Source organism: Nomascus leucogenys, chromosome 4 (genome assembly GCF_006542625.1).
Source record: "Nomascus leucogenys isolate Asia chromosome 4, Asia_NLE_v1, whole genome shotgun sequence".
Lineage (NCBI taxonomy): Eukaryota > Metazoa > Chordata > Mammalia > Primates > Hylobatidae > Nomascus > Nomascus leucogenys.
The window spans coordinates 149,219,679-149,232,051 of record NC_044384.1 but is presented as its reverse complement, the minus strand read 5'-3'; the positions used below and the strand labels follow the sequence as shown (position 1 = coordinate 149,232,051).

At 45.4% G+C, this 12,373-nt stretch overlaps 1 protein-coding gene and 1 long non-coding RNA gene across 4 annotated transcripts in view; one reads left to right on the top strand and one right to left on the bottom strand.

The window, feature by feature from the left end:
- DLGAP2 (DLG associated protein 2) overlaps window positions 1-12,373 on the top strand; it is a 921,880-nt gene that overhangs the window by 348,080 nt on the left and 561,427 nt on the right. The gene's annotated exons all lie outside the window — the stretch shown is intronic.
- On the bottom strand, window positions 9,863-12,098 carry LOC115834836. 2 transcript variants are annotated; one of them, XR_004029842.1, is made up of 3 exons: window positions 11,970-12,098; window positions 11,077-11,711; window positions 9,863-10,943 (listed from the first exon to the last, which is right to left on the bottom strand). It is a non-coding gene; the product is annotated as an uncharacterized LOC115834836 (long non-coding RNA). The 2 variants fall into 2 exon arrangements; XR_004029843.1 differs by lacking the exon at window positions 11,970-12,098 and having other exon boundaries at window positions 9,863-10,695; window positions 10,808-10,943; window positions 11,077-11,810.

The window sequence follows — 12,373 nt, the reverse complement described above, 5'->3', positions numbered from 1 at the left end:
ATATAGAAAGTGACTCATGTGCCTCAGTGGCTAATAAAGAACTGTGTTCATGTTCCTGACAAAATGTCAAATCATAACTTTTTTAAAAATTGGCCTATTTTATTTTATATAAATTATGCCTCAAAATAATGTAGGGCCCTATGATTGTAAGCTCCTGATAGGCATATGTCCCTGTGTGATTAACATGCAAACTTTTCTTTTATCTCATTGTTTGGTCACATTTTATTATTTGATTGTACTCTTAACTCAGTTATATATTTTAAAGCATTTAAATTTGTTTTGTTTAATATCAGTAAGTGTTTTATAGTGACAAGTTTCTTCAAAAGGTCTAGTCTGTCAAACTGCCAAGAAGCAGTGCTCAGTCCTTCTGTTTTTTAAAACGTATTCCTTACATATTTATCATGTTATACTGATAAATTATAGTTGCAAACTTTATGGAGCACAAACTGGTGCTATGATTTATGAATCCAGCATGGAACGATTAAGCTCATTAACATATCCATTACCTCACATATTTAACATTTTTTATGATGAGAACATTAGAAATTTACTCTTGGCAATATTTAAATGTAAAATACTCATTAATTAGCTGTACTCAGCATGCCGTGCTATTGATCTAGAGACAATCAGAGTTGCCCTCCTGTCCGAGGCTTTGTACCCTCTGAGCACCGTCTCTGCCTCCCCACGTCCCCCAGCCTTTGGTGACCACCCTTCTCCTCACTGCTTCTGTGAGTTCAGCAGTTTTAGGCTCCCCGTTTAAGTGAGGACATTCAGTATTTGTCTTTCTGTGCCTGGCTTCTTTCACTTAGCAAAATATCCTCCCATTCCATGCCTGTTCAGAAATGACAGTCATTCCTTCCTTCTTTTAAGGCTGAATGTTTTTCCATTGTGTGTGTACCGCATGCTTCCTTTATTCATTGCTCCCTTGATGGACACAGGTTGATTCCATGTCTTGGATATTGTGAATGGAACTTTAGTGACCATGGGAGTGCAGGCATCTCCACATGCTGATTTCAGATCCATTTCTGAATAAACACCCAGAAGTGGGACTGCTGGATCATATGGTCATTCTTTTTTTTAATTCCTGAGACACCTTCGTACTGTTCTCCATAGTGACTGTTAATTTACATTCCCACTAACAGCAAACAGCGTTCCCATTTCTCCGCATCAAAAACTCTTGGTATCTTTTGTCTTTTGGATAATAGCCATCCGAGCAAGTGTGAGCTGATATCTGATTTGATATTGACTGGCATCTCCCTGTGATTGGTGATGCTGAGCTTTCCTACATGCGCCTGTTGGCCGTTCAATGCCTTCTTTTGAGAAATGTCTGTTCAGGTTCCTTGCCCATTTCTTAATTGGATGATTGGTTTTCTTTCTATAGAGTTGTTTGAGTTCTTACATATTTTGGATATTAATCCCTTATGAGATGTATGGCTTGCAAATATTTTCTCCTAACCTGTAGGCTGTTTCTTCACCGAGTTGATTCTTTGATGGGCAGAAGCTTTCTATTTGGATACAGTTTCATTTCTCTGTCTATGCTTTTGTTACCTGCGCTTTTGGAATTAAATCAACCAGCATCACCCAGACCAATGTCATGTAGTTTTTTTCGCCTAAGTTTTTCTCTAGCAGTTTTGCAGTTTCAGTTCTGATGTGTAAATCTTTGATGATTGTTGAAGAGACTGTGCTTTTCCCGTGTGTATTCTCTGTGCCTTTGTTGAAGATCAATCCATGCCTGTGTGGGTTCTTTTCTGGGCTCTCTGTTCTGTTCCATCCGTTGATGTGCATATTTTTATGCCTGTGTGATGCTTTTGTAATTACTGTCACTTTGTAGTATAGATTGAAATCAGGCAATGTGATTCCTCCAGCTTTGCTACTTTTGCTCGTGATTGTCTTATCTATTTGAGTTTTTTTGTGGTTCCGTATGAGTTTTAGAATTGTTTTTTCTGTACCTACAAGGAATGACGTCGGTGTTTTAATAGAGCTTGCACTGAATCTGCAGATCCCTTTGGGTATGATGGACACTTAACAATGTTATTTCAATCCATGAACACAGAACATCCTTCTATTTATTTGTATCTTCAGCTGTCTTTCATTAAAGTTTTCTAGTTTTTAGTGTATAGTTCTTTTACCTCCTTGGTTAAATTTATGCCTAAGTATTTTATTTTTATTTTTTGTAGCCATCGTTAATGGGATTGTTCTCTTGATTCCTTTTTTACAAAGTTTATTGTTAGTGTAGAGAAACACTAACGACTTTGGCATGTTGACTTTATATCCTGCAATTTTACCACGTTTGTTTATCGGTTTTAACAGTTTTTGGTGGAATCTGTAGGGTTTTCTGTATATAATATGGTGTCATCTGCAAACGGGAACAATTTAACTTCTTTCCAATTTGGATGTTTTTCATTTTTTTCTGCTGTCCAATTGCTCAGCATAGGACTTCCAGTACTATATCGAATAGAAGTGGTAAGAGTGGGCATTTTTGTCTTGTTTTGGGTGTCAGAGAAAAAGCTTTCACCTTTCCTCATTGAGTATGATGTTTATTGTGGGTCTGTCATATATGGCCTTTGTTGTATTGAGGTACATTCATTCTATATCTAATTTGTTGAGAGTTTTCTTAGTGATTAAAAGATGTTGAATTTTCTCAAAAGTCTCTTCTGCATCTTTTGAGATGATCATATGATTTTTGTCCTTCATTCTGTTAATATCATATATCACATTTATTGCTTTGTATATGTTGAACCATCCTTGTATCTCAAAGATAAATCCCACTTGGTCATGGTGAATGACTCTTTTAATGTGTTGTTCACTAGTATTTTGCTGAGTATTTTTACATCTTTGTTCGTCAAGGATTTTGACTTATAATTTTCTTTTCTTATGATGTCCTTGTCTGACTTTGGTATTAGGGTGATGCTGGCCTCATCAAAAGAGTTTGGAAGAATTTTCTTCGCTTTAATTTTTTTTGTAGCAGTTTATGGTGAATTGGAGTAGTAATTCACCATAAATTACGTAGGTATTTAAATGTTTGGTAGAAGGCAGTAGTGAAGCCATCAGATCCTAGGATTCTTTTTTATAGGAGGCTGTTTATTACTAATTCAATCTCCACTCTCATTTGTCTGTTCAGATTTTCTATTTCTTCATGATTCAGGCTTGCTAAATTCTGTGTGTCTAGGAACCCATACATTTCTTCTAGGTTATCCAGTTTTTTTGGCATATAATTGTTCATAATTGCCTCTTATGATCTTCTGTATTTCTGTGGTGTCAGTTATAATGTCTCTGCTTTCATTTCTGATTTTATTTACTTGAGTCTTTTTTCTTTTTGTTTTGGTGTGTCTACATACAGATTTGTTGCTTTGGTTTATCTTTTTTTAAAAAAAGCTTATTTTCATTGATCTTTTGTATTGTTTTCTAGTCTCTTATTTTATTTCTGTTCTGATCTTTATTTCTTTTCTTCTGCCAACGTTCGACTTATTTTTCCATTTCCTTGAGGTGTAGTGTTATTTGTGATCTTTCTTCTTTTTTGATGTAGGCATTTACTAAGTAATACTGAGCAATGTTAAGAATGCTCTGGGGCTGTAATGTTGGTTTATAATTTTTCCCTCACATAGAGTTAATGGACAAACATTATTAGTAACAACTATAGATAAAATAAACTGTCAAGGAATACATATTAAAGAATAATATAAATTTGGACATCAAAAACATAAAATATCGGAGAGAGTGAGTAAAAGTGTAGAGTTGTATACATTCAAAGTTAAATTATCAGCTGAAATAGACTGTTATAAGTGCAAGATGTTCTCTGTAAGCCCCATGGTAACCGGAAAGTGAAAATCTGTAGAAGATGCAGAAATAAAAATTTTTAAAATATTCAAAACATAGCACTACAGAAAACCGTCAAAGCACAAAGGAATACAGCAAAGGAGGAAGACATAAAAAAAGTATCTATAATAAAACTAGAAAACAATTAACAAAATGGCCATAATAAGTCCTTACCAATCAACAATTACCTTAAATATAAATGGATTAAATTTTCTAACCAAAATACATACAGTGAATATGCGTATAAAAAATAAGACCCAACTATATGCTGCCCACAAGAGGTTCACTTCATTTTGAAGGACACACAGCCTGAGAGTGATTGAAAAAGATAATCCATGCAAATGGAAGTCAAAAGAGAGGAAGCGTAGTTACATAAGACAAAATAGACTTAAAGTGAAAAGCTGCAAAAAGAAATAAAGAAGAACATTATATAATGATAAAGGGGGTAATTCATCAAGAATATGTAACAATGATAAATATATACACACCCAACAATGGAGCACCTAAATATATAAAGTAAATGTGAAAAGGATCTAAAGGGAGAGATAGGCTACAATGCAGCAATCATTAGGGTACTTTAATATACCACTTTCAATAATGGAAAGATCATACAGAAAATTAATTAATAAGAAAACATTGGACTTGAACAACACTTTAGACCAAATGGACCTAATAAATACAGAACATTGCCAAAAACAGCTAAAGAATACACAGTCTTCTAAAGCACACATGGAACATTCCTCAGGATAGATCATTTGTTAGGCCACAAGACAAATCTTAGCAGATTTATGAAGATTGAAATCATATCAAGTATCTTTTCTGACCACAACGATATGAAACTAGAAATTAATATGAGAAAGTTCAGAAAATTCATAAATAGGTAAAAAAGTTAAATGACGTGCTCTTGAACAATCAATGCATCAATAAAGAAAAGAGAAATTAATGAATATCTTGAGATAAACAAAAATGGAAACATCCTGTGTACCGAAACATATGAGACGCAGCGAAAGCAATTTTAAGAGGAAAGTTTATAGCAATATCATAACATTTTGAGGTCTTTTCTCTCTGTCTCAGTAAGCATGGTTTTAGTATGCCCTGACTCTTTGCCTTCCTCCGCTGTGTCCTCCAGCTCACTTGAAGTCTTTTCATTCTTCTCCTCTCCACTTCAGAGTGTTGTCTGCGCCTGGCTGCGTTCGTCACTCCACCTCCTTTCTCAAGGCCGTGAGCAGTATCAAATTGTGTGTGACTCCTGCAGTATTTGGCAGGATGATTTGTAATCTCAGACATTTTGTTTAGCTGTTAGTGAACCACATGTGTGGCTCCTCTTTCTCTCTCTCTTTTTTTTTTCATGTTCTCTCTGTGCCGTCTTCATCTTCTAGGCTCTCTCCTTTGGCTATTTCATCTGATCTTATTTCTCCAATTGTCACATCAACATCTTTGATTCCCTGTAGCTAAATGCTAGTCTTGATGCATCTCCAAATTGTCAGAGCCTCCTTCCAAAATCTACTGCACATTCTCACCTTGGTGACTGGTTATCACTAACAACCCATATCCAAACAGAATCCATTTCACTGTCTCCTGACCCTCCTGCTCCCTCTGTCCTTTCTTTTCGTGGGCTCACCATCAGCAGACACTCGAGTGCAAAGCTCTGGGTCCTTCTGCCTCCTCCCTGTCTCCATGTCCATGTCACCAGGTCCCCACCCTCACACAATCCGCCTTCAGGGCACAATGTCAACGGCAGTTCCTGGGCTGTGTGGCCTCCTTATCCATCATGGATAGAGATGCACGTCACTGCCTCACAGCTCTGGGTCCCTTCCCATCTGACTCTGCCTTCACACCACTGCCAAAATCGATTTCTACAGCTGGGCTTGGCCCCACAGGGGATGTCTGCTTTGAGAGCTTTGCTTGTTCCACGTCACCAAGGCGGCTGCTGGTCCACCTTCCAGATGACTTCCCACCCCCTAAACGGGCCCTGCAGTTTCTGCACTAGTCCTGATAGCCAATATTCATTGGTTCTCCCTGGACCTCTGTGGCATTTCATTAATAGACTTTAGACCTACCATGAAGAGTTTTTCCATATCCGTCTGTCTGTGGGGGGGAGGTGTGGGACAGGGCACCAAGGGCCTGGTGGGGACTGGGTCACACAGGACTTTCTAAGCCAGGTGAAAAAGCTTTTCTCCTCCTCATCTGAGTGCTGTTGGCTGATTTCCATCCTCTATGGCAGTTGACCAGTAACCCACTGCCGGAAATTCAGAAAACAGCCGAATTTTAGTCTTTCTCTGTTTTTCATGCCCTTGAGATGGGATAAAGCTGTCAGATCTCTGACATGTGGTGCGTCATCACAGATTGTAGGAAATTTGGTTGTGGCTTCTTCCAGGGTCTCCGAAAGGTAAACAGGCGGAAGAACGCTACTTCCTCCCACCACCCGGCTCTCTCCACCCCTCATCCAGCAGGCTAGGCAGTTCTCGCTCCGCCTGCCTCACTCTCTCCACCCCTCATGTAGCAGGATATGCAGTTCTCGCTCCCCCCGCCTCACCCTCTCCACCCCTCATCCAGCAGGCTATGCAATTCTCACTCCCCTGCCCCTCTCTCTCCACCCCTCATCCAGCAGGCTATGCAGTTCTCGCTCTCCCAGCCCCTCTCTCTCCACCCCTCATCCAGCAGGCTATGCAGTTCTCGCTCTCCCAGCCCCTCTCTCTCCACCCCTCATCCAGCAGGCTATGCAATTCTCGCTCCCCCTGCCCCACTCTCTCCACTCCTCATCCAGCAGGCTATGCAGTTCTCGCTCCCCTGCCGCTCTCTCTCCACCCCTCATCCAGCAGGCTATGCAGTTCTCGCTCTCCCAGCCCCTCTCTCTCCACCCCTCATCCAGCAGGCTATGCAGTTCTCACTCCCCCTGCCCCACTCTCTCCACCCCTCATCCAGCAGGCTATTCAATTCTCACTCCCCCTGCCCCACTCTCTCCACTCCTCATCCAGCAGGCTATTCAATTCTCACTCCCCCTGCCCCACTCTCTCCACTCCTCATTCAGCAGGCTATGCAGTTCTCGCTCCCCCAGCCCCCTCTCTCCACCCCTCATCCAGCAGGCTATGCAATTGCTCTGGCTATAGTAACTGCTGCAAAAGTAAAAATGAAAGTAACAAATCTCTTAGGCCGGCACAGGCTTTCTCTGGACGTGGTCTATTGGTTTGCCTGTGTCAGCCTGAGTAGCACCACATTATGAAAACAAATGTCTTACTTTCCTTTTTGACACCAGCCAGCCCTTTGTCCCCCTTAGGCATGCTGCCCTCACTCATAACCACGGGCTGGTGAGACTCTGTCGCCTTCCTCCAGCATCAGATGCCTGAATGGGCCCAGAGTCAGCTCCGTCTGTTCCCCAGGGTCTCTCCTGCTGCCCCAGGCCTCCAGCAATATCTCTGTCTCTGCAGAGACTGGCACCCTGCCTCCTTGCCATGCAGGCTGAGAGCACTGAGGCCCACTGCTCAGATTTGGGTTGGAAGTAGCTATTTTGCAAATGTGCTGAAAAATGATAGGTTCATATTGATTTTCAGGCCAAAGAATGCTGTTCTTATAAATGCTGTGTTCATGATTTTATCATTTATCATGGCAGTTTAAAGGATATTTTTAAAAGGAGGGGTGTTTTTCTCTGGAGGACATTAAAGGACATTCCTACAACATATCCGTCTGTTCTTTCACTGGTGTATGGATTCCACATTGTGATCAGACCTGACTGGGAGACACTTGGGAGTTGGAGACACATGTGACAGTTTCTTGCCAAAGTGCTGCAGCTCTGAGCTGTGCAAATCCACTGCTTGGGATGAAGTCCGTGACTTCACTGGAAGAAGTGACTTGGGGGGCTGTGGAAACTCACACCCTGAGGACCTGCTGCCTGTCTGCCCTCTGGGGCCGCCTGGCGGCAGGGTGGCCACCTGGGCCTGCTGCCTGGGGCCCTCCTGGCCAGGCAGGGGTGGAAACTCACACCCCGAGGACCTGCTGCCTGTCTGCCCTCTGGGGCCCTCCTGGCCAGGCAGGGGGGACTACCTTGGGACCTGTCTTCTGCTTTGGGCCTCCTGGAGCAGGGTGACCACACGGGACGGCTTCGCCTCTGCTGCCAGCAGCTTGGCCAGCTGACCAGACAGGGCCTGTGCAGTGCCACAGGATGCCTGAGGCAGTCCAGAAATTCAGGGCCCAAGTGGGAGGTTTGAGAATCCACAGGGACTTGTTCCTAGGGGGAGAGTGGCAGCCCCCCGGGCCGGGAGGTTGGGGGTCTTGCCCCTTGCTGGCTGAGCCCTGCAGGGCCTCCAGAGGCTGCTGTGCAGGTGGAAGGCAGCACACTGTGTGGATGTCTGTTGACTCCAGGGCACCTTGGGAGCTGTTTTCTGTTTCCAGGTTTTTATCCTGCAAAGGTTGTTGTTGTTGTTATTATTATTATTTGGTACAAAAGCTGAACGTAGGGAAAATTCTTTTCATTGAGGACTCTTATTGATGGAGATTTTGTCCAAAAGTCTGTTTAGACTCACGTGAAAATCATTTTCTAAAATTTCCATGATTTCAGTTTAAACTTAGTATTCCAGTGGCTTGGAGAACTTAGCGAAACTGATTACTTTGGAAGAACATCTTCCATTCTTTGGAATTCTAACCTCATCAGAACGTTAACTTCGGCTAGAAGATGGTGGTATTTTTCAGTCTTCACTCCGGGTCTGAAAGGCAGTCTTGCCCCGTCTGCGCGCAGGGCTCCGGGCGGCCTGCAGAGCCCAGACCCACCTCGAGCAGTGGAGAGCCAGAAGCACACAGCCCACCCCGGCTCTCTCTGGGAGCCTGTGCATCTCTTCCTGGTCATGTAAACGTCTTTGTGAAGTACTGGAAGCACCCGGTCAGTCCCACTGGGCCACCAAAATTCCAGAGCAGATACTGGAAGGTGAGGCCTGCGAGGATTAAATCCGCCTGCACCTTGTCTGTAAAAACTGTACGAAAATGTTGAGAAGTGTCTGCTGAGCATCGGGTTGGCAAAGGACATGGGAGAGGCCAGTGTTTCGCTGCCTCAGTGGATTCCTTTTCTCAGTCTAGTAAGACGCTAACTATTAAAAACATCTACTTAAGAAAGTTACAAAGAGAAATGGAACATCGTCTTCTTTCCACCATCCGGATGGCTGGTATTTTGCTGTGTTGCCTTCCCACACCCACCTATGTGTGTGCGCACACCTGTAGTGCTTTTCAGCCAAAAGCCCACAGTGATGCTGTACCACTCGGCAGGTCCCTCCAGCTGTCGTTATCTCTGTGTTAAGTGGAAACCTGCATCATGACGCCGGAGGCTGTGGAGAGATCGTGAGAGGTGGTGAAGCAGTTCTTGTGGGTGGACGTCTGGGTCGTTGACGTTGCATGTCTTGCGTGGAAGCTGTAGCTCTGGCCCTGAGTCTCCTCCACGGCCCCCGACCCTCTCTGCACTCCTGCCCCTCCGCAGCCCCTGTAATTCCTGCCCTCGCTATCCACACACCTGCCTTCCCCCTCCTTTTGCTCATTCTGCTTTTCCTCTTCTCTAACGCACAGCTTCCCACATCCCAGGCTGGGGTGTAGTGGCCCAGCCTCTGGGAGTTCCATGTCATCCACTGCTTCTGCCCCACGTTTTATTTTCTGATTGTTCAGTAGTGACAATGGAACAAAACACAGTGTCAGAGAGCAGCGTGTTTGAACTGCACTCCAGCAGTGCAGCCTCTTCTGCGTGTCTCCATGTTTTAGGGACTCTTATGGGAGTGGCCGGTGTCTGCCCTTTGTATCCAGGACAGGCTCTGTCCTCACCTGCCTGGCTCAAGTCCCGGGTGCAGCCGGGCTCACAGGTTAGTGCTGGGCAGTCACACAGTCCCCAGAATCAGTTTAAGGCCCTGCTGTCTTCACAATTTTCCAACCCAGAGCTGGCATTTCCCCTTTGCCAGGCTGGCACCTCCACAGCCCTCTGCTGATGTGCAATATGTGTGCTTAGTGCCAAGTGGACGCGTAGGGTCCACCCGGCAGCTTGAGGCCTGTTGGAGCCTTTGCCGTCAGCGATCCCGGGGCTGGCCTGCCTGTGGTTGGACTTCGTGCTTTCCCCTTCTCTTTGCCCCATGGTTCCTGCAGAGGGTTTCAGGGGTGGGCATGCATGGAGCATGGGGGCCCTGAGTCCGGGGTCTCCTGGCAGGAAGAGGGGGCTGTGGCTGGCTCTGTGGCATCCACAGGTGGATCTGCTTCAGAGGAGTCACATGCGTCTCCAGGGACAGAGCTTTGAAGGCTGCAGACATTGACTGGATCATGTAATTACAGTCACACTGTCTCGTGCTGAGGTTTCAGGGTTGGTTCTGCAGAATCGTGAAGACAGAGAGGAACCTGAGGTCTAGGTGGGTCCCGACGTGGCCTGGGAGCCGAGATGTGTCTCTCTCAGCAGCACAGATGATGTGGGGGCCCCTCCCATGGAGGGCAGAATCCAGCCACAGGGACAGATTCCTGGAGGGCAAGAGTGTGGACCAGGGCCTCATAACTGGGTTCAGCCCAGATCAGTCACTTACACTGTGTGATGTGGGACAGTGAACAGACCCCATAGGGGTGTTTGTGGATAAAGAGAGAGATCCATTGTAAGGAATCATTTCACCGGATATGGGGGCTGCAGGTCCGAAATCCCTAGAGTGGGCTGTGGGCACGAACCCTGGGAAGAGCCAGTGCTGCAGCTGAGGCTGAAAACCGAGGCTGAGCTCCTTCCTCCTTGGGGACTGCAGGCTTCTTCTCTCACAGCCTCCAGCAGACTGGGTGAGGCTCACGGTATGAGGGTCATGTCCTTCATCCACAGTCCACCGGTCTAAAAATTAATCCCTTCTAAAAAACACCTTCACACCAACAGCCAGACAGAAACACCTTCACACCAACAGACAGAAACACCTCCACACCAACAGCCAGACATAAACAAACACCTTCACACCAACAGCCAGACAGAAACAAATACCTTCACACTGACAGCCAGAAACACCTTCACACCAACAGCCAGACAGAAACTCTTTCACACTGACAGCCAGACAGAAACACCTTCACACTGACAGCCAGATAGAAACACCTTCACAGTGTCAGCCAGACAGAAACACCTTCACACCAACAGCCAGAAACACCTTCACACTGACAGTCAGACAGAAACACTTTCACACTAACAGCCAGACAGAAACACCTTCACACCAACAGACAGAAACACCTTCACATCAATGGAGAGAAACAATTTCACACTTAACAGCCAGACAGAAACACCTTCACACCAACAGACAGAAACACCTTCACACCGACAGCCAGAAAAACCTTCACATCGATGGAGAGAAACAATTTCACACTTAACAGCCAGACAGAAACACCTTCACACCGACAGCCAGAAACACCTTCACGCCAACAGAGAGAAACACTTTCACACTAACAGCGAGACAGAAACACCTTTGCACTGACAGCCAGAAACACTTTCACACCAACAGCCAGACGGAAACACCTTTGCACTGACAGCCAGAAACACTTTCACACCAACAGCCAGACAGAAACACCTTCACACCGACAGCCAGACAGAAACACCTTCACACTGACAGCTAGAAATAAACACTTTCACACTGACAGCCAGACAGAAACACTTTCACACTGACAGCCAGACAGAAACACCTTCACACCAACAGCCAGAAACACCTTCACACCGAGAGCCAGACAGAAACAAACACCTTCACACTGACAGCCAGAAAAACCTTCACACCAACAGCCAGACAGAAACACTTTCACACTGACAGCCAGACAGAAACACCTTCACACTGACAGCCAGAAACACCTTCACACGACAGCCAGCCAGAAACACCTTCACACGACATCCAGACAGAAACACCTTCACACTGACAGCCAGACAGAAACACCTTCACACTGTCAGCCAGACAGAAACACCTTCACACCGACAGCCAAAAACACCTTCACACTGACAATCAGACAGAAACACTTTCACACTAACAGCCAGACAGAAACACTTCACACAACAGAAACACCTTCACACTGACAGCCAGAAACACCTTCACACCAACAGACAGAAACACTTTCACACTAACAGCCAGCCAGAAACACCTTCACACTGACAATCAGACAGAAACACTTTCACACTGACAGCCAGACAGGAAAACCTTCATACTGACAGCCAGACAGGAACACCTTCATACTGACAGCCAGACAGAAGCACCTTCATATCGACAGCCAGACAGGTGTTTGACCAACTCTCTGGGCACCATAGCCCGCCAGGTGAATACACAACATCAGCCATCATGGGCCGGCACCTGCTGCTTCTGGCTCTAGGAGTATTCAGGTCTGGAATGAGGGTTGAGGTCTCAAAGGCGACGATGTCTGCATTTACTCTTCTATGGGTGCGAGCCGAGGGGTCTCTCTGCATCTGAGGAAGCGGGGCTGAATTCCACACCTCTCTGCCCGCAGGTGCTTGTGGAGGGAGGGCAGCTCTGTGGTGGAGGGAGGGCAGCTGTGTGGTGGATGGAGGGCAGCTCTGTGGTGGAGGGAGGGAGGGCAGCTCTGTGGT